General features: G+C 38.8%; 1 protein-coding gene across 1 annotated transcript in view; it reads left to right on the top strand.

Moving 5' to 3' along the window:
- POU6F2 (POU class 6 homeobox 2) overlaps nt 1-27002 on the top strand; it is a 460076-nt gene that overhangs the window by 348573 nt on the left and 84501 nt on the right. The gene's annotated exons all lie outside the window — the stretch shown is intronic.

The following is a 27002-nucleotide window of genomic DNA, read 5'->3' as shown; positions in this document are numbered from 1 at the left end:
AAAAAGAGAGGAATCAAAGTTGTCTCCAATGATTTTGACTTATACAACCGGAGGTATAAATTGTCCCACTCATTGAGATGGGAAATACTATGCAATGAGCAGATTTGGGGACGTCTTTTGCTTTCAGCCCTTCAGTTTTGGACAGGTTATGTTTAAGAAATCACTGCATGTTTGAGAGGATATGTTAAGGGAGCAGTTGGGTCAATCCAGTTCTGGAGGAAGAATGCTAGAGATATAAATTTGAGAGTCTGTGAGTATACTGCTGGTATTTAAAGCCTTAAGCCTGAATATGATCACCCAAAGGGTGAGGACCCCAACATTAAGAATTCCTGTGGAGGAAGAGAAATTGGCCAAGGATTCTAAGAAGAGAGGCCAGTGAGGTAGGAAAAGGGGCACTCAGAAGCCAAAGTTAATCAGGTGCTTCAAGGAGAGAGGGAACAACTGTATCAACTCATTTTGGTAGAACAAGTAAGAAGGCTGAGCATGAACATTGAAGCACCTGGAGGTAAGTAGCACCCTTGAGAAGAGCTTCAGTGAACTGGAGTGATTAAAGTGGATTTTTTTTTAAGTGCAAAAGAAGAAGAATTGGAGACATCAAAACTAGGCAAGTCTTTGTAGGTATTTTGCTCTGAAAGGAAGCAAAAGTGAAGTAGCTGGCAGGATGTAGTGTTAAAAGGTTTTTTTGTTTTAAGATGAAAACTGAAACTTCAAATTTATATACAGTTTGCAATATAGCCGGTGGAGGGAAAAATTTGATTAAACAAATCTAGGGTGTTCTTGAATAGGCAAGAGGCACAAGATCTGTTGCATTAGTGGAGATTTTTTTTGTTTTGTTTTGTTTTAATCTTTATTTTTAGTTAATTCTTGTTCAAGTACAGTTTTTTGTCTTTTATTCCCAGCCCTGCGCCCCCAGTGCTCCCCACCTCCCTCCCATTTCTGCCCCCCACCTTAGTTATTGTCCACGTGTCCTTAATACTTGTTCATGTGAGTCCATCCCCTTTTCCTCTATGATTCTCTCCCCTCTCCTCTCTGGACCTTGTCAGCCTGTTCCATATTTGAGTGTCATTGGTCATATTTTGCTTGCTTGTTTGTTTTGTTGTTTAGATTTATGTTAACGGTGATATCATATGGTATTTGTCTTTCACCACCTTGCTTATTTCACTCACATAATGCTTTCCAGTTCCATCCATGATGTTGCAAAGGGTAGTAGTTCCTTCTTCCTTTCTGCAGCATAGAATTCCATTGTGTAAATGTACCATAGCTTTTTGATCCATTCATTGACCGATGGGTATCTAGGTTGCTTCCAACTCTTGGCTATCATAAATTGTGCTGCTATGAACATCGGGGTGCATAGGTTCTTTTGGATTGGTGTTTCAGGGTTCTTAGGATATACTCCTAATAGTGGAATTGCTGGGTCAAAAGGCACGTTCATTTTTAGTTTTCTTAGAAAAATTCCATACTGTTTTCCATAATGGTTGTACCAGTCTGTAATCCCACCAACAATGAACTAGGGTCCCCTTTTCCCCACAACCTCTCCAGCACTTGTTGTTTGTTTCTTTGTTTATGATAGCCATTCTGACTGGTGTAAAGTGGTATCTCATTGTGGTTTTAGAAAGAAGCTTAGTATTCTCATTTATCAGAACAAAACATATGTGAATATAACACCTGACCAATTCTTTCTCAGTGAAAAGATCAAGATCAACAGCTGAGAGCAGTAATGGGCAAGAAGGTGCTAGAAGTTTGAAGAGAAATGAGAAAATTTAAAATGGTCTTTCTAGGGCGTGGGAGAGTCATCTGACCTGAGAAATGTCATAGGCTCGCTAGGTAGTAACAAGGGTCTGTCTACTTGAAGTTAATGATTTTGTATTTAAAGTGAGGTTGGTAAGCACAGTTGTAAGGTTTTCTCCAACTAAGTTCAGCTGTGTACACACAGCGTCAAAAGAGATTTGGATCATAAAATCTAAGCTGAGCAGGGAAGAAAGGACTCAAGATGTAGAAAGGTGGAAGGATTCATGGATTATAGATTCCAGGGAGTTAAAAGAATTGGAGTTTGTAGTACTCAAGGATGTGAACTGGAAACATAGGTGGCAGAGGCCAGAGAGTGGAATGCTTGTAACTCAGCCAGTGAAAGGGCTACGGTTATTGGACAATACCAGAGTGTGACCTTCAGAGAGGTGGCTGAGGTAAGGTAAAAAACATGCTCATTAAAGGACAGCAAGTTAAAAAACTAAGAAGCCAGGGTATCAGAAGAATATACAAAATTACATACACATAGCAGTCTTGACTCCACAAAGAGTAACAGAGAGCCAAGAACAAAGACTTCAAGGAATGAGGTGGGGTAACACTTAGAGATCTATAGATTGTTGCATCAAATGATAGCAAGTGTTGCAGTCTGAGAGCATGAGCTTCAAAGTTTGGATGGCAGGGAGAATGTCCTGAGAGCACAAATGAAAAGCAAGCAGGACACCTACCCTGCCTACCCAGGACACCAGGCCAGAGACTCTAGGAATAGTAGGTAACAGCCACCAGCTCTGAAGTCTTCAGGGAAGCAAGGCCCTTAGGGGATAGCCATATTTCTGTTGGGGGAAAAAAGGTGACAAACACAAATGAGAATACAAGATAGAATTCTGGCCAAGATGGAGGTATAGGTAAATACAGTGTGCCTCCTCACACAACCAAAAGAAGGACAACAACAAATTTAAAAAAAAAACAAACAACCAGAACTTCCAGGAAATCGAACTGTATGGAAGTCCAACAACCAAGGAGTTAAAGAAGAAACATTCATCCAGACCAGTAGGAGGGACAGAGACAGGCAGCTCTCAGAGAGGACTCGCAGCAATGTAGTGGCTGAAGGACCCAGGCAGGTGGTACCTGGTGGGCTAGGTGGTCCCACATTTATGTGGGGATAGACTGGGAGGAAAAGCTGGGGAGCAAGACAGATCACACATCCCAGTGTTCCAATGTGGAAAAATAAAGCCTCAAAACCTCTGACAAAACAAAAACCTGTGGGTGTTGTGGTGGTGGGAGAAATTCCCAGCCTCAAAGGATAGTTCATTGGAGAGACCAACAGGGTCCTAAAATATACACCAAACCACCCACCTGGAAATCAGCACCAGAAAGGCCCAATTTGCTTGTGGGTACTGGAGGAAGTGACTGAAAGCCATCCCAGAGCTGAGCAAGCAGCGCTGTTCCTTCTCAGACCTCTCCCCCTACATACAGCACCACAACACAGTAAAGTGCATTGCCCCACCCTGGTGAATGTCTAAGGCTCCACCCCTTACTACATAACAGGCATGCCTAAACAAACAAAAAAAAATTGGCCCAAATGAAAGAACAGATCAAATCTCCAGAGAAAATACAAGTAATGAAGAGATAGCCAATTTATCAGATGCATAGTTCAAAACACTGGTAATCAGGATGCTCACAGAATTGGTTGAGTATGGTTGCAAAATAGAGGAAAAAGTGAAGGCCATGCAAAGTAGAATAAAGGAAAATGTACGTGGAACCAGCAGTGAAGGGAAGGAAATTGGGGCTCAATCAACAGTTTGGCCCAGAAGGAAGAAATAAACATTCATCCAGAACAGAATGAAGAAACAAGAATTCAAAAAAACAAGGAGAGACTCAGGAACCTCTGGGACAACTTTAAATGTTCTAACATCTGAATCATAGGGGTGCCAGAAGGAGAGGAGGAAAAACAAGAAATTGAAAACTTATTTGAAAGAAACAATGAAGGAGAACTTCCCCAATCTGGCAAAGCAAATAGACTTCCGGGAAGTCCAGGAAGCCCAGAGAGTCCCAAAGAAGTTGGACCCAAGGAGGAACACACCAAGGCACATCATAATTACATTAGCCAAGATTAAAATGGAGAGAATTCTAGAAGCAGCAGAAGATAAGGGGACAGTCACCTACAAAGGAGTTTCCATCAGACTCTCAGCTGGTTTCTCAAAAAAGACCTTGCAGGCAAGAAGGGGTTGGAAAGAAGTATTCCAAGTCATGAAAGGCAAGGACCTACATCCAAGATTGCTCTATCCAGCAAAGCTTTCATTTGGAAGAGCAGATAAAGTGCTTCTCAGATAAGGTCAAGTTCAAGGAGTCCATCATCACCAAGCCCTTATTATATGAAATGTTAAAAGGACTTATCTAAGAAAAACAGAGGGTTATCAGGGGGGAGTTGAAGGGGGAAAAGATACAGGGAATAAGAAGCATAAATAGTAGCTACAAAGTAGACAGGGAGAAGTTAAGAATAGTATAATGAATGTAGAAGCCAAAGAGTTTATATGTACGAGCCATGGACATGAAATAAGGGACGGAAATATGGGTGGAAGGGGGTTTGCAGGGCAGAGAGGAATAAAGGGAAAAATGAGACAAATGTAATAGCATAATCAATAAAATATATTTTTAAAAAGGGTACAGGATACATGGCTTACTCTTAGTGGCTTCCAAGGCAGAGTATGAGGGGAGGTGGTGTTGGTTTTTTCAGTGTACATCAATAAACATGTATTATCTTACTCTTCATGTAAGTGACAAACACCAATTTCTGCAGTATCCTACTAGTTACACAGGTATTTACTGTGGGAGTGGACTATACAAGTACATTAATATCATGAGTTGAGAACAATTGAGTCCATCTTGAAGACTGTTTAGCATATAGTCTGCCCTCTGGCCCTCACTGATTCCTGTCCGTACAGAATTTACTCTTTCTCCCCAAGACCCCCAAAAGTCACATCCCATTACAGTACAAGCTCAAGGTCCGTAATTACATTGAGAGCCCATATAACAGAAGAGTGGAGGTTTTTGCAGAAGTACAAAGTTTGGGGGCTCATCTTCACTCCCAATGATAGAAATGGAGACCAGGAGAGGGGCAATATTTTGAGAATCACAAGGAAGTCTTTGGGCCCTGTTCACTCATGCCAGACACTTATTTAAACCATTTATGTGAAAAAAGGTTGATGAATTAGAAAATTCTGATATGTTTAAATTTGAATCTTTAATTTTAAATTAAAACACTCAAATATATAATGAGCCTGGGAAACCATTTCTCTAGTAGGTACCCATTGCATGAAAATAAACATAATTTCAAAGTCTGAGAAAGCATGTACTTTTCAAAATACAAAATGGTAGAATATCAAGGAAGCATAGAAACATCTTTGCTATCCATTACACTCTACGAAATAAGTTTCTATTGATAGCTGAGTTTCCTCAGAAAAGCTAAGTGTTAAAGCTTTTAGTGTTAGAACTGTAAAACTTTTAAAATGTAAATAATTTAAAAGCATTTTACTTCCATCTCCTGTCTTCTTAAACAAAGTATCATAGTAATAAAAATCATCTATTTGTATCATTCTCTGTGGTTTACAAAGTACTTTCACAAACATTATATTATTCTCCAACATCTTGGTGAAGTAAAGCATAGATCTGACAGATTGGTGAGGTAGACAGTCACTTGTGTATGAATCACCTCAATGTAGATTAAAGTGAACATAATTGCTACTTCCTGATGACTCTGGGTTATTATTGTCTAAAAATTATAAAGATATTCCCATAAGATAAGAATAACATACAATATAAGAGAACTTGATGAAGGATTTAACTATGTGGGCAGATGGCAAGTGCTCTTAGAGATGCAAAGAGGTGTCAAAAATGAAGACTGGAATATCTGAAAGGACTTCCAGAAGCAATGAAACTTAGGCAGAGCTCCCAAGTTCTAGCAGAATTTAGAAGGACAAGAAGAGCCAGAGGAAGATATAGTAAGCAAAGCATGCTCCTGGATATTTGAATCAGCAGTAGTTATTCAGTTGTCTGTATCTATTTGGCTGCAAATGGACACCACTGCCTTGGTTAAATGTCCCCTTTTCTCACCACTCACTCTCCTACCTAAATTAGTCTCTGTGATGGCTAATTTATATGTCTACTTAACTGGGCGATGGTATCCAGAAATGTGTCAAACTATTGTGGATGTTTCTGTGAGAGTATTTTTAATTGTATTTACAGTTAAATCAGGGGAATTTTAGTGAAGCAGATTGCCCTCAATAATGTGAGTGGGCTACATCTTGTCAGCTGAAGGCCTGAATAAAACAAAAGTCTGATTTTGCCTGACCAAGAGGGAATTCTGCAGCAGACAGCCTTCAGACCTGAACTTGAACATCAGCTCTTCTCTGTATCTCCAGCTTGCCAACCCACCACTCCCCCACCACCCCCACACTATAAATTTTGGACTTTCCAGCCTCTGTATTTTCATGAATCAATTCTTTTAAATAAATTATCCTCTCTTTCTCCCTTTCTCTCTCTCTCTCTCATATATATATACACACACATCCTATTAGTACCATTTTTCTGTAGAACCCTGACTAATACTGTCCCTTTCTCATACATTATATGAATTTTCAGAAAAACAAAAGACAATTATCCTATGTAGAATATGGACCTGTTCAGTGAGTAAAAGGAAGAAATTACATATAAAGTTGGTAGAATCAAAGACATTCCTGTTGCAAAAGAAGCCAGACTCTGGGAAGTGATTCTCAAATTTCAGTCTGAGAATAACCTAGTCATAAAGCATTAAATGCCCTGTTTTTCAACCTTCACAGCTCTTCTCAGAATCATTTCATCAGTCACCATATCACCTCTAGAGGTTTCATCTTTGAGCCAGCTCTGTGGCTTTCCCCAATACCATCCAAAAGGAGAGTTGTGCTGGATACACTGTGCTTACCTTCTGCCAAATATTCAATCAAGGTGAACAATTGGTCAGAGTAACTGCTACTTCACATTCCACCCCAGGCTCATTGCTATAGTGCAGGAGGTGGCAAACATTTTATGTAAAGGGCCATATAGTAAGTATTTCAGACTTTGTGGGCTAAGAGGCAAAAATTGAAGATATTCTTTTTTGTATTTATATAATAAAAGAAATTAAATTTCCATACATTTTTTACTGACGAAATTAAAAAATATTATAATAGTAATGGAATAGAATTTTTTGTAATACAAGTAACTAATGAGAAGAATTAAATTCTTTTTGGAGGTATTTTATATATATTTAATACAAAGATACATGTATAATAAATACATTTATTAGATATGGGTATGTAGATATTTCTTTTGAGAAATTGGCTAATGATTATGAGAGCTAGCAAGTCTAAAATCTGCACAGCCAATGCCCTCGTCTGAGTTCAAAGCCTACAGTCAAGAGAATTCCCTCTTACTTGGGAGATGGTCAGCCTTTTGTTTTATTCAGGCCTTTAGTTGATTGAATAAGGTCAGTCTTCTCCACTCAAAGTCCCCCAATTTAAATGTTAATCTCATCTAAAAACATAGAAATGTCCCCAGTAATGTTTGGCCAATACCTGGGCACCTCATGGCCTAGTCGAGCTGGCACAAAAAGCTATCATAGTGGAATAACATTTCACTTAACTGAAGCTCAGAATTAGTCATCATCATCATCAAATAAATTGCAAATGTTAGCTCATGAACCATAAGAAACAAGCTGAGAGACAGATTTGGCCTGTGAACAGTAGTTTGCCAACCCTTGTTATCGAATGATATTTTAATGAAAATAATAATAGTTTATGCCCCTAAAAATAAAGATAATGAGAGCAAGTAGTGTATAGTTAGCAAAGGAAGTTAAAGTCCAACTCCAGGGGATAAAGCTCCAACACTCTAACCTAGTAGCTACATGATCAGGCAAATTGTTTAGCCCTCCTACGCTTGTTTACTCCTTTTTTAAATGCAAATAAAAATATCAACCTGCCCTGGCTGGTGTAGCTCAGTGGATTGAGTGGGGGCCTGTGAACCACATGATCGCAGTTCGATTCCCAGTCAGGCCACATGCCTGGGTTGCAGGCCAGTTCCCAGCAGGGGACTCACAAGAGGCAACCATACATTGATATTTCTCTCCTTCCCTTCCTCTCTAAAGATAAATAAATAAAAAATCATTAAAAAAAATAAAATGTTTAAAAAAATATCAACCCTACTGGCAATTCAAATGTGGGACACTCTCTTGTATTCCAAGCACCAAAAGTTCTGGTCCTGTGTTGTAGCCCAACTATCAGGATTATTCCTGCTTAGTTTACTAATAGGCTCAGAGGAGTATGGGCTGAAGAGAAAGGGATGTAAAAGAATTTTGGTACTAGAAGTGATTCAGGACCCAGCACACAAGAGATAGACTTGCCTACCTAGTCTTAGCTAACTGTGAGTTTACTGGAGCGGCAATAATTTTACAAAGAGGCTGGGAATTGGTGTTCTTATTGAATGAAGAATAAGCTCCCAGATTTAAATTCATCAATTTTTCTATCCAGTTTCTATTTCTGTTCATCATGTTGAATTTCTTATCAATATCCCCAAATCAAACCACTGTTAAAGCAAATGTATCTATAGCTGTGCCCCTATAAAGCCCACATTTTTGTAATGTGGCCAATTCTATGTAGATCTTAACTCTTAATTCTACTCATTTCAAAGAGAAGATTTTTTCAAAAAGAGATGAAATAATGAATTATGAAAAATATAAAGATCTAGCCTTATTGCCTTGTTGAAGATTTGCTACCCGTGACCCTTTAAATATTGAACTTGGGCTATAAAAATATCACTTCTTATTGATCACATGGTTATTAAAGTCAGTCAAATGCTGAATTTATATGTCAAACACTTGTAATATTTCCTATAAATATTAGGGCAAAGGGAAAAGCTGATTATGCCATTGTGAGGAGTCACATCAGATTTGTTCAATTCCACATAACAGAGAAAAAATAAAACTGTCATCAAGAATTTCATTGTATATGCCAAGCACTTGTCAAAAACTGCAGCACATCATTTATGCATGTATATGTGTCTGTGTATGAGCTCATAAAAAATACACCCATGTGTGACATGGAGGAGAATGGAATGAAAAGCAATCATGTGCTTATCCACCTACGCTGAGCCCACACAGCACAGTGTCTGACAGCTGCTAGGATTGTGTGGCAGCCCCTGTACACAAACATACTTGGAGTCGCTTTTTCTTGAACTCCAGCCTACAGCATGAGGCTGACTCTTTGGGTCTGGAGGAAAGCCTTGGTGCTCAATAAGTCAACAAATGCTAACCAAGGATTTAGGGCAGATTTTTAAATCCCCTCCAATTCTTAACATTCCCATCTAATGACTTTCAAGATTTCTTTTGGGGAGAGGTCAGCATAGAGATCCTTAGAGATAAAACAAATGTTTCATGTAATAAACAAATGCTTTCAAATGAGTAACAGAAAGAAACCACTAATCAATCACAGACATCTTTACTGGGAGAGTCCAATTGGAGGCCCAGTGCAGGCCTCTGAACTGAGGAATGTGTAGGCATTTCTAATGGCATTTTGATGTACATGCACAAAATTGATGTTGGAAGAATTGTTGTAAAGTCCCAAACAGTAGAATATTGAGGACATTTTCAGGTGGCAGTCTGATTCTGGCTGGGTAAGCCCAGTATATTTTCTCATGTCACAGTTGATTAGGTTCACAGGGAAGTGGAAAAAGTAAAAAATTCTCTTATTACTGCAGCAATGCCACTTCAGCCTCTTTTCCCTTTGAATGCAACATTAGTTTTTGTCCAGAAGTCTAACTGCTTTCTACAGTTTGGGGAATTGTAAAGCAGAAACAATTTTCCCAGCCAGGCTGACCTTCACAGTAATGAGAAATGACTGGAATTTTTCTCTATTTCTCTAGCATTTGGGGAGGTTTTGGAAGGTGGGAGACAGGGGGAGAAAGAATATGCTTGTTTTACCTGACATTGTTGTGGGCGTCCATTTGGCACTTTGAGTCTAATTTTTTCCATTCAGGGGATTACATGGACTGTTGCACCATATGACCCGGGAGCCAGACCACAGTGTACCGAGAACCGACAGTAATGCACTTTAAATCTTTTGTTATCACAACAGAGATGGCATTTTGTTTCAGCCATTAAATGAATAAATATTTTTCTCCTGGAGACTGCTATTTTCATTTACTCTCCAGCTCTTACTCAGGTGATGAGCTCAGGGTGAGGAAATTAACCTTCATTCAGATGATGCCCTGAGCCTTCAGTGGGACCTTGATGAGCCCTTGGTGTCACCCAGCCTTTGGGACCTTCAGTGGGACCCCCCCCCCCAACCAGCCAGCCTAATGGTGTTCCTTTCCAGTGACTTCTACCCGGCCCCTTGCTCACCATTCCCCTTTCCCTTTGTCAGGATGGCAGGATTAATGGACCCTCTGACCAAGGCCTGCTTTCTCCTTGATTCTTTCAAGTACTTAAGGTTCCTATTTAACTGCAGAAATATAAAAACTCCCTGGAAGGAGGTACAGAAGAAAGAATTTAATTCAGCCCATCCCTACACCCCAGAAGAAGCAGTTAACCCTAAAGAAGAAACTTAATCCTGACCCATCCTTTTTCTAACTGTTTGGATGGCTTTCATCCCCCAATGATGATGATGATGTGGACAGCAGAGAGAGTAATGTTTTGGGACGCAGATTGTTTTGTAGCTCCTCTCCTCCCATGTCAAAGGTAGGCAGCAGAGCAGCATGATTATACTGAACCTAAATCTTACTCTGCCCCTTACTAGCTGTATGTGATTTGGGACAACTGCTTAAACTCTCTGAAGCTCAGTTTTCTCATCTGTAAAATGGGTCCATGGTAGCACCTACTTCTCAAGGCATATTCACCTGAAGGGAGAAAAAAAACACTTTGCACAGTTTCTGCCATGTGCCCTTGATAATTTCTACCTTGTATTATTAATTCAATTTTGTGCTTTTAAGGTACATTGTAAGTTGGTGATTAATTTCCTTATGGTATTATATAACACTCCATGACTGATCCATTCAGTGCCATGTGCTATCAAAATGTGCTATTGGAGGACCACCTTAGAAAGAAACTTTGGTTTTTTCTGGACTATAGTCCTGCCTGAACATTACATGAGACAGAATAGTGAGGCTAACACTAAGTGTTAAAACAAGGAAAATAAGTGTTGGAGGAGTGAGTGATCATGTTTTCTTTTTTAAATTCATTCTCTTCCCCCTGTCCCCACTGCCACCATTCTAGGTTGCAACTAGGATGTAATAATTCTTGACTTTCTACCCAGTCTCCTTGACCCAATGGTTCTCCGAGGCCCAACCCAGTCCATCCTACATACCAAGCCAGCCATCCTGAAACTCGAGTAATGATCAAGTTTGTGTTGGTGGCACAACATGCCATTATGTGGTATGACACAGTGTGAAATAGCATGACATGGCATGGTGTGGCATGGAAGAGCACAAATCCAAAGAGTCAGAAGACAGAATTCAAGCAAATCCTGGCTGTGTGTCTCACTCTATGCCCTGGACATCTGTTGCCATAACTGAGCCTCCCTTTCTCTACCTGAAAAATGAACCCATACATAGCTCATCTGTAAGACCTTTTCTTTCTCCAACATGGTGACATTTATCCAAGAAAACATGAGGTATCATCCTTGCAAATTGGATCATTAAAAAAGTGACAGGAGGACCAATGTGAGATGCTGATTAGATTATCTCTGATCATTTGAAAGGCTAAGTCAGTCATTCTTGGTGAGCACAGAAATGTCTGATATTCATGTTGTTACTGAATCATGTAGTTATTCAAGATTTTCTCCTGTGGGGAAGATTAATTAAAACATTGAAACATTACAGACCAATTCAAAACGATGATCTTGCAATCATCCAAATGAGAAGAGATGGGGACCTTAACTAAGCCAATGGTCGTGGAATAGAGGAGAAGAGGAAGGATCTTCAAAGTCAAAATGATAAGATTTAGTCATTCATTAGACCTTGGTGAGGAGAGAGAAGATCTGGGAAGAATGACCAGGAATTGAGCAGGAGGGGCTCTGGGAAGAGAAAATTGAGCTCCACTTTGAACATGCTGAGTTTTAGGTGCTGTGCATCGTTACTTGAAAATATACAGCACATCCTTGGGATTTATCTGAAGGTAGGCCACAGTCAGAGCTAGAACCATTGATTTTCATATGGAAATCACAGCTATCTAGGACCTCTCCTGGAGTGAACATGGCCTTTGCTACCTTGCTACCTTGCTCTTCCTTGCTCTTCCTCTAACAATCACTCCTCTGCTTTTATACACTTGGCTTTATAGTCACCACTGCATTTTGAAAGTCCTTGTAGCCACTTTCCCCTTCTGTCCCCCAACTATTATCCCTCTTCACCTCTCACCCACTTCCTTTCATTGTTATTTCATCTCTTTTCCTTAAGTTCCAACCCTCCTAATTTAGATATCAATGAACACACATAAATTGTTTATTTTTCTCTTTTGCATGATCCATTACTAAATATTCTTCGGGTAAAATCCTACCCAGTGCCTGTAATCCCACAGTGGAGCCGAATAGTTTACAAGCTCTGCTATTTTCTACGTGGTTACTCTTGCTCTCCTTTACCCCTTTCTAATTTTTTAAACAAAATGAAATCCCGGGCCAGTTTCTCCACTTGATTTCACCACCCTACCTCCCCTCCACATCACCAACACTGACTCTTCTGGTTTTCAGAGCTACTGTTCACCTGGGTCAGTACATAAAAGAATGTTCCTCCTCAAAATGAAGGCTCTCATCATTTTGAGGTAAAATGCACTTCTAGACAGATCTGTATGACTTTCTAAAGGAGGGCATTTATAGAACCTCAAATAGATGAATCGTTTCCTTTCAAGCAGGGAAATGTATTTTACTCTTCTTGCTTCCACTGGGATTGAGCCCATTCATTTCATTTTTTATGCTTTCCTGTTTTATTTAGAAATGATCTATTCATCTCTACCCAGTTGAAGAAATACAGATAACTCAGAAAAAAATTGCCATATTACTCACATGAGCAGTGTAGATGCTCTCACTGAATATTTTCATGGCCCCATTTAATTTAAGCTGTATAAACCCAGCCTACAAAATGTTCTTTTATTTGTTATGCTATAAGATGGCAGCATAATCTCTGGAGTGAGTGAAACCCAGATTCTAATTACAGCTGTGACCATGCCCCTTGGTCAAGTTATTGAACTTCAACCATAATAGAATCTGTTTTTCATGGTGTCATGGGATTAGGTGAGATGTTAAGCATATGACATATATTATGTTATAACATACACAAAATCATACTTTTCAGGAATCTTTTTATATCTCCAGTGCTATTGATATATGTCACTCTGCTAGCCTAATTGGGAGGGTGCTCTGTTTCACACCTTTATTTTCAGTTCACTGTTTGTATAGCAAATAGTGGAGATGTTTAAACTATATTAAAATGAGAACATTGTAAGTATAAGAGTTCTAGGTGTGAGCAAAAATAATAATAATCATAAATTGAATCCTCATTTCTATAACTATGTTTTACTATCATGTTATAATTTATCTGCTCCTGTGATAACTGTACAGAGGCAAGGCAGTGAAAAGTTTCAGAAGTGCTCTTCCTACCCATTTGCTGCTCCTAGAGGTTTTCCCTTTATGTGCTTTCTTTATTGTAATATTTAGTAATGTGATACAAATTTCACAACAGATCCCCAAATCCTGTTATGTCCACCAGAAATTCTACTCATACTAGAACACTAATTTCCCCAGAGATCCCCAGTGGAAGTTGCCATACAACATTCGGGGGGGGGGGGGGAATTGTATGCCCTTCAATTACCTCACCCTCCAGATAAAGACATTTTACCCATATAAGAGCCCACAGCAAGCACGTATGTGACATAGGAAAAATGTGATTAGTGGTCTTCCCAGTTTCTTGTTTTTTCACACTCCCACAAACTTGGTGGGCTCTCTCTTTCTCCTCCCTAGACACTTGGTGGTTGGTTCTCCTGCAATCATCTCTTACCAGCCCATCCAAAGCTACTTTCAAGGGAACCCCAATAAAGTCTTTTCCTTTGGATTGCAAAAGACTGATTTGTATGTAGAGATGTTTTTCTTCCTCAGGGTATTTGCATGATGGCAGGGGACCATGTCCCTGTTCCAGCTGAAATAGAAAAATGATCTAATTATGAAATGGAGTCTCATAATCAGTTGATTATGTTCCTGGTTTCTTATTAACCCAGTTTATGTCTTTAGTAAAGTTTACAAACTCTTCTAGAAACTGTTTATGTCTTTAAAAACATCTTTATCCTCACCTGAAGACATTTCTTTTTCATTTCTTTTAGAGAGAAGAAGGTAGACAGGAAGGGATAGAGAGAGACATTGATCAGTTGTCTCTGGACCAGGGACTGGGGATCATGCACACCCTGACCAGGGGTCATAGGTACTCTTAGGAGAAGAGTTGCTCTTAGAGCAAGGCCAAGTATGGCTGAGAAAAGTGGCACTGTCTGTCAGGACAGAAAAATACAGAAACACACAACCCAGAAAGCACAGCCCTCTTGCCTCCTCCACCCTCCATGGGATGGAGGAAAAGAGTGCAAATTGTGCAGTAGCCATGAGAACAACCGTAGCTCTGAGCCTCAGGGTGGGAGGACCTAGAGGACCAAGGGCTCTGGAACAGGGGATCATGAGGACCAAGATCTCAGCCATGAATCCCAGCAGAGGAGATAGCCTTCCATCCAGGAATTCCCCATACTGACACCATGCAGGCCCTGCAGGGCAAGCAAGATTCAGGACAGAGCCACACTCCACTGCGAGACTGGGAGAACAAAGTGATGTCCAGACTGGAAGGAGTTGCACTGTACAGGTACTAGGGAAGAAGAGAAGGGAGAGAATATGCTTGTGACCCTGTGAGAAAAAAACTGGTACAGGGCTCTAAGTGTGCAGTTGTTCTGAGAGGGTTGAGTTCCCCAAACCAAGATCCTTAAACCACCTGTGAGGACAAGACAGAGACAGACAGGTAGTGTACATTTTATTAATTGATTTTCATAATGATACCCTAGAATCATCAAGAAAGAGAAATTCCACCAAGATTAGAAAGGCACACAAATTTTATTGGTATGAAGATGTGTGAATTTTATATAATACAGTAAAAAGAAATTAAATAAAAAGGATGACTTTTGCCCAAAGTAACTATATTGTGTTCCTATTATTGTTATTGTATATATATATATATATATATATATATATACAATAACAATAATAGGAACACAATATAGTTANTATATATATATATATATAACCTGGGAGAAGTATGAGAGGACAGACACCACAATTTGACATTCTTATCTCTGTTGGGTGGGGGGGTTAGTTTTTATTTATGTCACATTTACTTTTTTTATTTTGTAGTTTTCTCAAACAAACAGGTACTTTGTATGTAATGAATCCAATATAGAATAAAAGAGGGTAGTGATGTCAGCAAGCTATCTTTAATAGGTTGCTTGCAGGACTTGGCTGTTGTAAATTGTGCTTCTATGAACATTGGGGTGCATAATTTCTTATGGGTTAGTGTGTCAGGGTAGTTCTTAGGATATAATCCCAGCAGTGGAATTGTTGGGTCAAAAGGCAGTAACTTACATCATACACAAAAATAAAATCAAGGTGGATAAAAGACTTAAATATAAGTTGTGACACCATAAAAATCCTATAGGAGAACATAGGCAGGAAAATCTCAGATATTCCATGCAGCAATATTTTCACTGATATGTTCACTAGAGCAAGGAACATAAAGGAAAGAATAAACCAATGAGATCTTATCAAAATAAAAAGCTTCTGCATGGCTAAAGAAAACAGCACTAAAATGAAAAGAGAACAAACTGTATGGGAAAACATATTTGCCAATGATACCTCAGACAAGGGTTTGATCTCCAAAATATTTATGAAGAACTCACACAAGTCCACTACAGGAAGACAAACAACCCAATTAAAAATGGGCAAAAGACCTGGATAAACACTTCTCCAAGGAGGACATACTGAAGGCCCAGAGACATAAAAAGATGCTCAATACCTATAGCTATCAGAGAGATGCAATTCAAACCACAACGAGATACCACTTCACACTGGTGAGAATGGCCATCATAAACAAATCAACAAACAACAAGTGTTGGAGAGGATCTGGAGAAAAGGGAACTGTTAATTAATGTGCACTGTTGGTGGGAATGCAGGCTGGTGTAGCCAGTGTGGAATTTCCTCAGAAAACTAAAAATGGAACTGCCTTTTGAGCTGGCAATTCCACTGCTAGGATTATATCCTAAGAACCCTGAAACGCCAATGTTCATAGCAGCACAATTTATAATAGCCAAGTGATGCTGGAAGCCACCTAAGTGCCCAACAGTAAGTGAATGGATCGAAAAACTTTGGTACATTTACATGATAGAATACTACACAACAGAAAGAAGGAGCTCCTACCCTTTGCAACAGCATGGATGGAACTAGGAAAGCATTAGGAGAGCATTATGCTAAGTGAAATAAGCCAGGTGCCAAAAGATAAGTATCATATGATCCCACCTTTAAGTGGAACCTAATCAATAAAACAATCAAGCAAAATATAACCAGAGACATTGAAATTAAGAATAATCTTATAGTAACCAGAGGGGAGGTGGGAGGGGATAATGGGAGAAAAAGTGGGTAGGGATTTCAGGAACAACTATAAAGGACACAAGGACAAAACCAAGAGGGAGTAGAATCAGGGGAGGGAGGTGGGGGTGGCTGGGGTAGGGGGGTAGTGATGGGGGAAAAATGTAGACAACTGTACTTGAACAACAATAAAATGATGATTATAATAAATAAATAAAATAGAAAAAACTGTCAAAAATGAAATTTAAAACTTTTTAAAAACATTATTCAAGTTCCAGTGATCTCACATGATTCAAGCCTCTGTGCATGACAGACAGCTGATATTTTTCTTTATAAAATGAGAACCTCAGCCTAAACCACCGCTGAGAGAACTTTGTAAACTGCTATCTTGTGCAGTATTTTAGCTTATTCTCATGAGAAAAATGTTAATTTCTTTTTTTTTATTAAATTTTAAATTCAATTTATTTTTGTCTTTGTTTTTTTTGTGCTCTTGGTGTCATACCTAAGAAACTGGTGTAATGCAGAGTGACCTAGATTTGCACCTACTTTCCTCTAAGAGTTTTATGGCTTAAGCTCTTAATTTTAGGCCTTTGATTCCTTTTTTTTAAAATATTTTATTTATTTATCTTTCGAGGGGAAGGGAAGGAGAGAGGGAGAGAAACATCAATGTATGGTTGCCTTTCGTGCGTCCCCTGCTGGGAGGTGGCCTGCAGGGAACCAGCCTGCAACCCAGGCATGTGCCCTGACTGGGAATCGAACCGCGATCGTCTGGTTCGCAGGTCTGCACTCAATCCACTGAGCTACACCAGCCAGGGCAGAAAAATGTTAATTTCTTGACCAGCAGATCAAAGCCCCCCAGTTAGATCAACCCAATGATGAAGCTCTTTGGTGTCAAAAGCCATGTCTTTGACCCCTGTTGTCTTCATCAACAGAGTGCCAAAACCAGCACTGCAGCCATAGGAGCCACTAAGAAATGGTTATTCTTTGACCAAAACTCAGAAGGGTATACATGATGATTTCTATGGTCACAAAACAAACAAGTGCTTAGGATGTTAGGATCTAGGCCCCCGAAGACCAATGGCCATCACCATGTGTATTCACCAAAGCCACAGAGAGTATCCAAAGTGCTTGGAAAGCTGCATTTGTTCTAAGTACAGACAGTACAGTAACAGTGGTTTGACTTACAAATGTTCAATTTACAATTTTTCAACTCACAATGGTGAAAAAGCAATACCCATTCATAGAAACCGAACTTCAGATTTTGAATTTTGATACTTTTCTGGACTAGCAATGTATGCTATAATACTCTCTCTTGATGCTGGGCAGCAAGCCTCAACTTCCGGTCAGCCACTTGATCAGGAGGGTAAACAACCATGACTCAACAGTGTGTTGTGTTGTCAGCACTGTTGAATATTGTGTTCTGAGCACATTTGAGGTAGACTAGGCTAAGCTATGATATTTAGTAGGTTAGGTGTATTAATGCATTTTCAACTTACAATATTTTCAAATTATGATAGATTTATCTGGACATAATTCCATTCTAAGTTGAGGAGTATCTGTAATCAAAGCTTTCTGCACCTATAAGAACCTGGACAACTCTGAGCTTTGGCTTCTTCATTTGTCAGTTTCCTACCTGTCAGAATTCCTGTTGCATGAGATCACCTGGAAATGCATCTTCAATTTTTCCTGTTCTTATTCAAGCTTTTTTTGCAAGGGCAGCATAATTTAATTTTATCTTTCCCCCAAATGCTTAATTTGAATATGATGAATGCCCCCTCCCCAATAAGTGTCTTAAAATAGGTAATAAATATTGAATAATAAATCATTAAAACATAAGGAACTAAAAGATCTTTGATCAAAGGTTTATTCAATAATCTGCAGCACTGCTCAGTGAGAGGTCAGGGAGTGGGGGATAAATCCAAGCTGGCACCAGTGGTTCTGGTTTGTTCCACTAACATCTGGAGAAAAAAATGTTATTGGCTGTGTCTCACAAAATAATAGTTACTCCATCGTTAGAAATATTTGCCATTGCTTTGCATAAAATGCTCCAGGCTTGAACCAGACACCATGACTAGGCTGTTTCCTTTTTGCAATAGTAGTGACAGATTGCAATGTTAAAAACCTTATAAAGGGTTTTGAAGTTTTAACAAAATACACTGCAGCTCAAAGTATGCTGATATTGGTGATTGTGTCTGAAGTCTATATAAATGTACAGTAACAAATGAATTGAAAACTAAAGAGTCTGTTTTGGAGTCTGCAGATGATTTGTGATTATTTACTGAGGTAAAAATAATCTGCCATGTGGGTTAAAATAACCAATATTTAATTAATTACAAATGTTTTTCGAGCCTGGGGCTTATAAACAGCCTTGCTTGTTTCTGCCTCAGGGCCTTTGCACTTTCTGCCCTTCCCCCCCACACACAGTTCTGTGTCCAGCTATTTACATGGTTAGCTTCCTCTCATCTCTTTCACCTCAAGCTCACCTCAGAGATCTCTCCTGACCACACTGTCTAGAACCTCTACTCCCACCAGTCCCTCTATCACATTTTCTTGTTTAGTTTCTTCCTAGCACTTCCTACTACTTTAAATTACTTGTCTGTTGCTTACCCATTTACTGTTGATCTACCCCACCACCAGACTGCAGGCACCTTGTCCCCATGTCAGTCTTGCTCCCTGCTGTATGCTCAGTATCTAGAATAGTAGCCAGGCACATGACAGACACTCGGCAAATATATGCTGAATAATTAACTCCACTTATTTCCCACTTTGTCTCAGCATCTATGTTTCTGTCCTATGGACCATATTTAGACAAGTTCCCTACAATATCTTATCTATATCCCATAAACACAGAATGGGAACAAACTATATGAGTCAGATGATTCAGAACACATTTGGAAGCTGTGCGTTCTATAAACAAATCCTTGTTAATGAAAGGATGAATTCTAGTCAAATAGTAATACCTGAGTGTTTTGAAAGCCAGAATTTAGATATTATTTGCATATATATAATTTATAATATGCCTCCATCCAAAAGGGAGCTTAGAGGGCTTATGATCAATAGCTATAATTCTCATAAGCAGAGTCAATAAAACAAACACCCAAATCCATGCAGAGTGAAAGGAAAAGAAGACACCAAATACCTAGGCTAATATTTCTACAACTGCCCAGTAAACTTAATCCTGAACCCTTAGGGTGAAGACAGAAAAGGAAACAATGGAATCTATAAAATCTCAAATCCTTGCAATAGGAAGTATTGACGTGTCTCAAGAGACCCCTCCTCTCTTTCATGTATTCATTCAACAAACATACTGCTTGCCAAACAATCAGGAATAAAGGGAGGAGGTAAAGAGGAGTGAGACATATCTTTGCTCTCATTTTGCTCATAGTCCTGGGGGAAGAGAAGAGGATCAGACATGGCTATAATTAATTTTAATATGATAACAATTATATTAAAATCACATACCAAGTGCTATGGGAATAACAAGAGGAGGCAGCCATTCATTCTGCCTGGAGGTAGGCCTTGGAAGAGAGGCTGTGTTGGCTCTGGGTTGGGAAGGAGCTCATCGGGTGAGAAAGAAGTATTCTGGCCAGAGTCTTGGAGGTTTAGGAGCATATCAGGTTCTAGGAGTAGCAAATTATTCAGAGTTCTTAATGCTGGAGCATTAAGAACACAGTGATAATTGTATAACAGTATGTTTTTTTAGCATTTATTGTGTGCCTGGGCATCAAACTTCAGACAGACACCACAGAGTGAATGCTTTTGTCACAACCCATTGACACTGGAGGAACCTGAGGCTTGGGAAGGCTAAGTGTGGTGGACAATGTAAAGCACTCTCCCTCCCCCAGACTCCTTTTCAGTGCAAGGGATGTTGAGGACATGTTGTTCCAGCTGTCTTACACTGTCAGCAGCCTCAGTTGTAGAGAAACCTCAACTAAAGCCTCATCCAAGGCCATGCCCCTTTCCAGGATGACCCACAGCTAATGACCTACTGTTGTGGAGGTTTAAAGGTCCAACTCTGGACACCCATATGGACCATTCTACCTCCAAAGCTTCCCCATGGAGTTGGGAGAGACATCAGGCCCGAATCACAGCTTGATTCTCCTTTGCTTTTTCCTGTTTCCACTGCCCTCCTTCAGGGTAGGCCCATTTGTAACATAGTCAATGTGACGAGGTGGTAAAGTCTTGTTTAGAACCCAGGTGATATGACTCCAGAACTTTTAGTCTTGCTCTGATACCTGAGACAGAGTGAAGATGAGGCTAGAATTGTACATTTAGGCCTGTGAGTGACCTTTTGTGTCATCCCAAAAAGGTGAGATGTTACCCTGTATCCAAGGGAGAACCAGCAAGGATTTTAAATGGGAGTGTGATATCTGAATTGTTTTAGGACAGTCACTCTGCCAACAGCACAGGGACTGGGCTATGAGGGGAAAGATTAGCTTATCTTCATAAAGGTTGTGGTTGGGTCAGAGTTCCTTCTTATTTTATTCACAATCCCTTCTTTAACTTTCTGGAAATAATGAGAAAGAGAGCAAGAATAAGTTGGACCAAAGAGTGGTGGGTATAATTCTGAACACACTTATCCTGTGCATACAACTTAGAGTAGATGGTGACTTCCTGTCTGTTTTTAAATCAAAGAGGCCTTTGAATAAATAGCCCATAGGCCACTAGGGATATGACTAATAGTCAATGCCATGTACCATCTTCTTCTCCCCTTTTATTGGGCTCATGGCATTGGTGTTGAGTGTAGGCAGAAACAGTCTAAGCATCAACTATTGGTATACAAGCATCAGAGGAGTTGTATGCCAGCTGGGAGCATGACCTTTCCTTCTCTGGTGGTACCCAAAGGTCCTGTGGCAGGTTGAGTACATGTAAAACATAGACTGCCATGGGAACAGGATATCATTGGATCTGACCATCTCATCATCAGGAACCTGGGTCACCCAGTAGAAGGTCCTGCCTACTTCTCCACAGTGGTTGTTTCCATGAAAAAGTTGCTTATAAATCTTTATTTTATTGTCTATATCTTTCCATCTTTGCAGATATGCCACAATGGCAAAACTCATAGAAACCTAACATTTGTTTCATAGTTTATGTAGCTGATAGAATACTTTCTACAATTCTACTATGTATCTAGCAAGTACATTTTTCTCCTTTGAAGAATAGAGGATTGCAATGGAATGCTGGCTTAAGGTTAGGATGTTGGGGGAGCAAGTTGGGGAGATTCATCAGTATGAATCTCCATAAGGTGGAAGGCTGTAACTTGGCCTGTTAGAATACAAGAGAATTCCTGCCAAAAGCAGTTGCCTTTCATTTGATCCAATAGCTCTTTAGCTGCCATCTTGACAGTCATCAAGTGTCATGTTTTAATCAAACATTGACAGAGAGTCGTTTGGATGTCACCCAATGAGCGACATGTAGAAGTCACAGAAGGAATCTAAGATTCAGAACTGCCCCTAAAGCACAGAGCTACCATGTCCATCTGATTCCTAAGGCTGCTCCAAGTTCATAGGAAGAAAGCCAGGTCTTCTGTCTGGCTTTCTTCAGATATCTTATCCACCTAAAACCACTTTATATCATTTGCTGATACAATAAAAATAAAGGTACACCAGAAAAACTGATTTCTAGGAAGTTGGAAAAACTTGGCTTATGACCCTTCAAGAAAGGACAAGAGTAGATGCTTTTCAGCCTTCATATTAAAGAGAATGGAGTGGTCTTTGGGTGAAAGCAAGGACTGAACATGTATCTGTTTTCACAGTGCAGCCTTTCACTGTTTTGTGCAGTGATCATATGGAAAATTTAACCACTCCGAGAATGGAGGTGGGGACTTCTGTATGAGTTTTCACAGACCCCTAATCAATAAAAGTAATCTCCTTACACCTATTGTTTGAATGTCCTGTTGGTATCCTTGTTTAATTATCAAAATGATTTTTAAACAAAGAAAAATTGGCTATGGAATGGTTCTCTTAATGGTGAATTGAATTCCCTGAATAAAGTTATTATTTTGCTGCCAAGTTCATCTTTTATCAGTTCTATTAAATAAATGTTTAGTACATCAACCCCATTTTATATTTGAAATCATCTCTACCGGAAACAACCTATTTTATAATGTATTCCATGATTACTATTTGAATAATAAGTGACAAAATTCATGAGAAATAATACATTTAAAAATGTTTCAAAAATTATAGCATTCTTTCAAAAATTTTCTGAAATGGAATGCAATTTTTCACCATACTTCCTGGATTTATTTACCATAATTTTATTGTTTTACTTCAGGCAATTTATAGACATGTACATACATCAGTTTATTGATTCTATGCCCTTCTGGAGAAAATGTTTGTCACAACAAACTGTATCTGTAGTGGTCACAGTGTAAGTAACAGTGGCTATAAGAAGGAAAAATAGTATCATTCATTTTCAGAACTATCAAGTCACTGTACCATATTATTTTTCTATATCCATAGTGAAAATTAAGAAAAAAGACAGTAGCACATGATTACATCATGTTTTGAATGGATTATTTCCCAAAACAATAATTTTACATGCTTTTGTTTTATTGACATGCTTCAAAGTAACCTTATTATTGACAAGTTTTAAAACAAGATTAATTTATTTTATAACCAGGTTTTTATCTGTAAGATTTACAATTTACAGTAATTATATATTGTGTTAAGGAAATCGGTTTTTTTTAAACTTTGGATATAGCCAGACTATCATCTTTGAGTAACTTGCCTTTATTGTAATTGTCAAGCAGATGTAGGTGCAAATAAATTTAGCCATGAATATTTCTAAGGCTTCAAAAAAAGTGCTGCAGTTACATAAACTGAGGAAAATAAAGAATAAAAGGTAAATTTGTAAATTTGCTTTTAAATATACACTTTTTTCTTAACTGTACTATCCTAGATATATAAAAATGTGTGCTTCTTGATTTTTTTAAATTTTATTTTAATTGTTGTTCAAGTACAGTTTTCTGTCTTTTACTCCCATCCCAGCCCACCTCCCCAGCCCTCCCCACCTCCCTCACACTTCCACCCCCACTAGTTTTTGTCTATATGTCCTTTATACTTGTTCCTGTAGACCCTTCCCCTTTCCCATGAAATTCCCCTAAAATTCCCTCCCCTCTCCTCTCTGGCCACTGTCAGCATGTTCTCTATTTCAGTGTCTTTGGTTATATTTTGTTTGTTTGTTTGTCTGTTTTGTTGTTTAGGTTCCTGTTAAAGGTGAGATCATATGGTATTTGTCTTTCATCGCCTGGTTTATTTCTCTTAGCATAATGCTTTCCACTTCCATCCATGCTGTTGCAAAGTTTCATTAACATTAAGGTTTTAAAAACAAAATGAAAGCCTTAATGTCCCATTGGTCTCCCTCTATTTAGCAATTATTCACTAGGGCACATGCAATAGAAAATAATATAGTATTATTTTGAAGCTAAAATTAGGCACATCACAGATCAAGTTTAAAAATCTATGGCCTCTAAAACAGACACACATGAATACACATGGCCCTATTCCAAATTCCCACATACCAGTACAGAGAAATAGCTTTCAGATTTCCTTTCATAAGTGTTTTTCTCTAACAGGTGTGCTTCCTTTCCATTGAATTCCATTCCATTCCAACCTGTTCTTTTTCTGACATGTAAGAGGTACTACCTCAAGTGGTACTAATGAAAATACCATCACATACCATCCTGCTCACTTAAATGGTGATATTTCACATAATAATAAAAGAGAAATAGTACCTTTGTGCACACATAATGGTAATGCAGATGTATTTATGAATTCTCAAAGGCTTCTCTCCAGGATCCTTTTTAAATTGATAAATCTTATCTAAACCAATTTGCATAAACATTAACAAAAGCACCAGAGGGAATTTTGTTCAAACCTAGATGGTTTGTAAAGCATCTAGATTTAGAATGTAAAGTCATTTCTTTACGTATAGTTGATGAGAAGAGCCAAGGTAGATTACAAATTTATGGTAGATTCCATTAACCCATTTGTTAAATCTGCAGATAAGAAAGCAATACCTCATCCAACTTTTCTCAGTGTCTAACACAGAACCCAAGTTTGTGTTACATGCAGAGGGAACGATATAATCAGATATTTGGGGAAAATACAGAGTTAAACAAGCTGAACAGGTTTCTTAATCTGTGGACAGCTTTCAGAAGCTACAACATTCTGAGATGCATTGTAGATTACCAAGAGGTCACTGCTTCATGTGGTGTTTTCCAAACCTTTTATTCCACAACAAATCTCAGGACCAGAATGGCACTAAATGTATTTTGGGAATTGCTGTAATTTTCACTATTTCACCAAAATACCATTGCAACAAGCTAAAAATAGATTTTTCTAAAGGCCTGAACTTCCAATTCAATTTGATAAATTCTTAAAATTTAGTTTTAGAATTAGTTTCAAGTGTACAATGTGGTGACTGGACACTTATATACCTTACAAAATCATCATCTTGCTAAATTTAGTAACCATGTGGAAGATGGCTTTTTTTTAAGTCAGGTGACTGACTATCTTGGTCAGTTTGTCCAAGTTTTTGAACCCAAAATCTTGGAAAAGTAAACCTGTTTATTTACGGTTTTTTGTAGATTTCTACATTTTATTTTATTTAAGTTATGTTTTCTGTAAAAGAATTATATAATCATCTCTAAAGTTACATATTTTCTTTTTTTCCTTTTTTACACTTGACCACTTTGCCTTATTTTTCCTCCATGTACTGTAGTGGGAAAACATAAAGCATAAAGAATTTGAAAATGTGATCTTAATTTTTAAAACAATATTCCAGCAGAAACTAAATGGTGTGTATGCTAATATAAAAAATCAAACAAAGCATGAGAAAAACTTTTTAGCATTCAGGCACAGGAATACATGCCCCAAGACCAAAATAATTCAGGTGTTTCATACTAAAGCTATACTGACACAAATCCCCAGCAGCTGTATCTCTGCCTGAGTTTCGTAGCAATGACCAGCCCTCTTTTCTCCCTTCTGCAGTGCTTTTTTTTTAGTACTTGGCAATACTGGGATATGCCATTTCTTAGTTTTTGTGATTGTCATGAAAGCCTTTGCTTGATTCACTTGTAGTTACTTATCTTTTAACTTCAGGTAATTCATTTTTTATTAAAAACCTATTATAGATTTCAAATTCTATTGCTATTCCCTATGATAGAGCATTATGACAGCTCTGAACACAAACCCTCGGAAAGGCTTATAGCCCAGTCTCAGGCCAGTGTGGTCATGGACTGTGCTGCTGCCCAAAGTCTGTGGAAGCCAGCCCTGAAGTCAGTGAGCAGCACAAATGTTAGATACTGGCTGTGAGCTCTTACCTAAGCATTTACTTCCAGTCTCATTCCTCACTTGCTAAAGAGGATTTATGAAACATTTAACATACTTATTTAGTAACTCTTACAGGAATAGAACTCGAAAAATTATAGCACTGTTCTGAATTTTATTCAATCATTTTGACATCATCATACAATCTTACTGTCTGAAGAAGGTCATCTATTTCAGGGTGTTCGGGCTTTAATGTGCATTGGCATCACCTGCAGAGCTGTCAAAACCCAGATAGCTGTTCCCTTCCAGAAGTTCTGATTAAGCAGGTCTGGGGTGAAGGCCAAAAATTTGCATTTTAACAGTTCCCAGGTAAGGCTGGTGTTGCTAGTCCCAGCCCCCGACATTGAGAACCTGTGGTAGAGGTCCTTGCTTCCAGCCTGCTCTGGAGAACCTGAGCATTCCTGGAGCTGGCCTTCAAACCAAAGCCTGCAGAGCTGTCAGAAAAGAGGGAAAATTGTGATTTTTCCAGACCTCAGATCGGCATGAGGGATGATGGATTGGTGGCCCTCCATGCTTATCAGGGCATTCATCAGGGAAGAATAATTCAGTAACACAGGTCCCTAAAACCATTCTGGTTTCTCAGCCTATTGAGGCCCATTTTTGAGAACCACTGATCTTGTTCGAACTTCTCATTTTACAGAAGGAAATGGAGGCTCAGGCAGGGCAAGATGACATGTCCAGTTAGCTGCTGACTGGGAACAGAACCCAGGAGCAGTGACTTCTACTGATTTCACATTTCCTACTCCATTACTAGTTCTGCCTAAGTTCTGTCTAAGAATGCACGGCCAGACCTTTCTCAATAGTTATAGTATTGGCAAAATAATTTTAACAGGTTTTCATCTTTGCTGAGTGGATATATTAATTTATTTTTATTTTATTTTATTTATTTATTTTTAGAGAGGGGAAGGGAGGGAGAAGCGAGGGAGATATGCACCAATTTGTGGCTGCCTCTTGCTCACTCTCTATGGGGACCTGGCCCCACAACCGAGGCATGTGCCTTAACTGGGAATTGAACCTGCAACCTTTGGTTCACAGGCTGGCACTTAATCCACTGAGACACACCAGCCAAGGTGGCTATATTGATTTCTTAGTCTGTGACTTTCTACTCTCTTCTCCCCAAAATGGGGGAAATTCTAACACAGCCTTGCTCTTGCTTGTGGTAAGATTAAGCTTTATGTGTTTTCATTTGTTTGTTTGTTTGTTTGTTTAATCTCACCTCTATATATTTATTTATTTTATTTTTATTTAATCTTTATTGTATTTT

Source organism: Sturnira hondurensis, unplaced genomic scaffold (assembly GCF_014824575.4).
Source record: "Sturnira hondurensis isolate 20B ecotype Veracruz unplaced genomic scaffold, ASM1482457v3 Scaffold0008992, whole genome shotgun sequence".
NCBI classification, from domain to species: domain Eukaryota; kingdom Metazoa; phylum Chordata; class Mammalia; order Chiroptera; family Phyllostomidae; genus Sturnira; species Sturnira hondurensis.
This window is presented reverse-complemented; position numbering and strand designations above follow the sequence as displayed.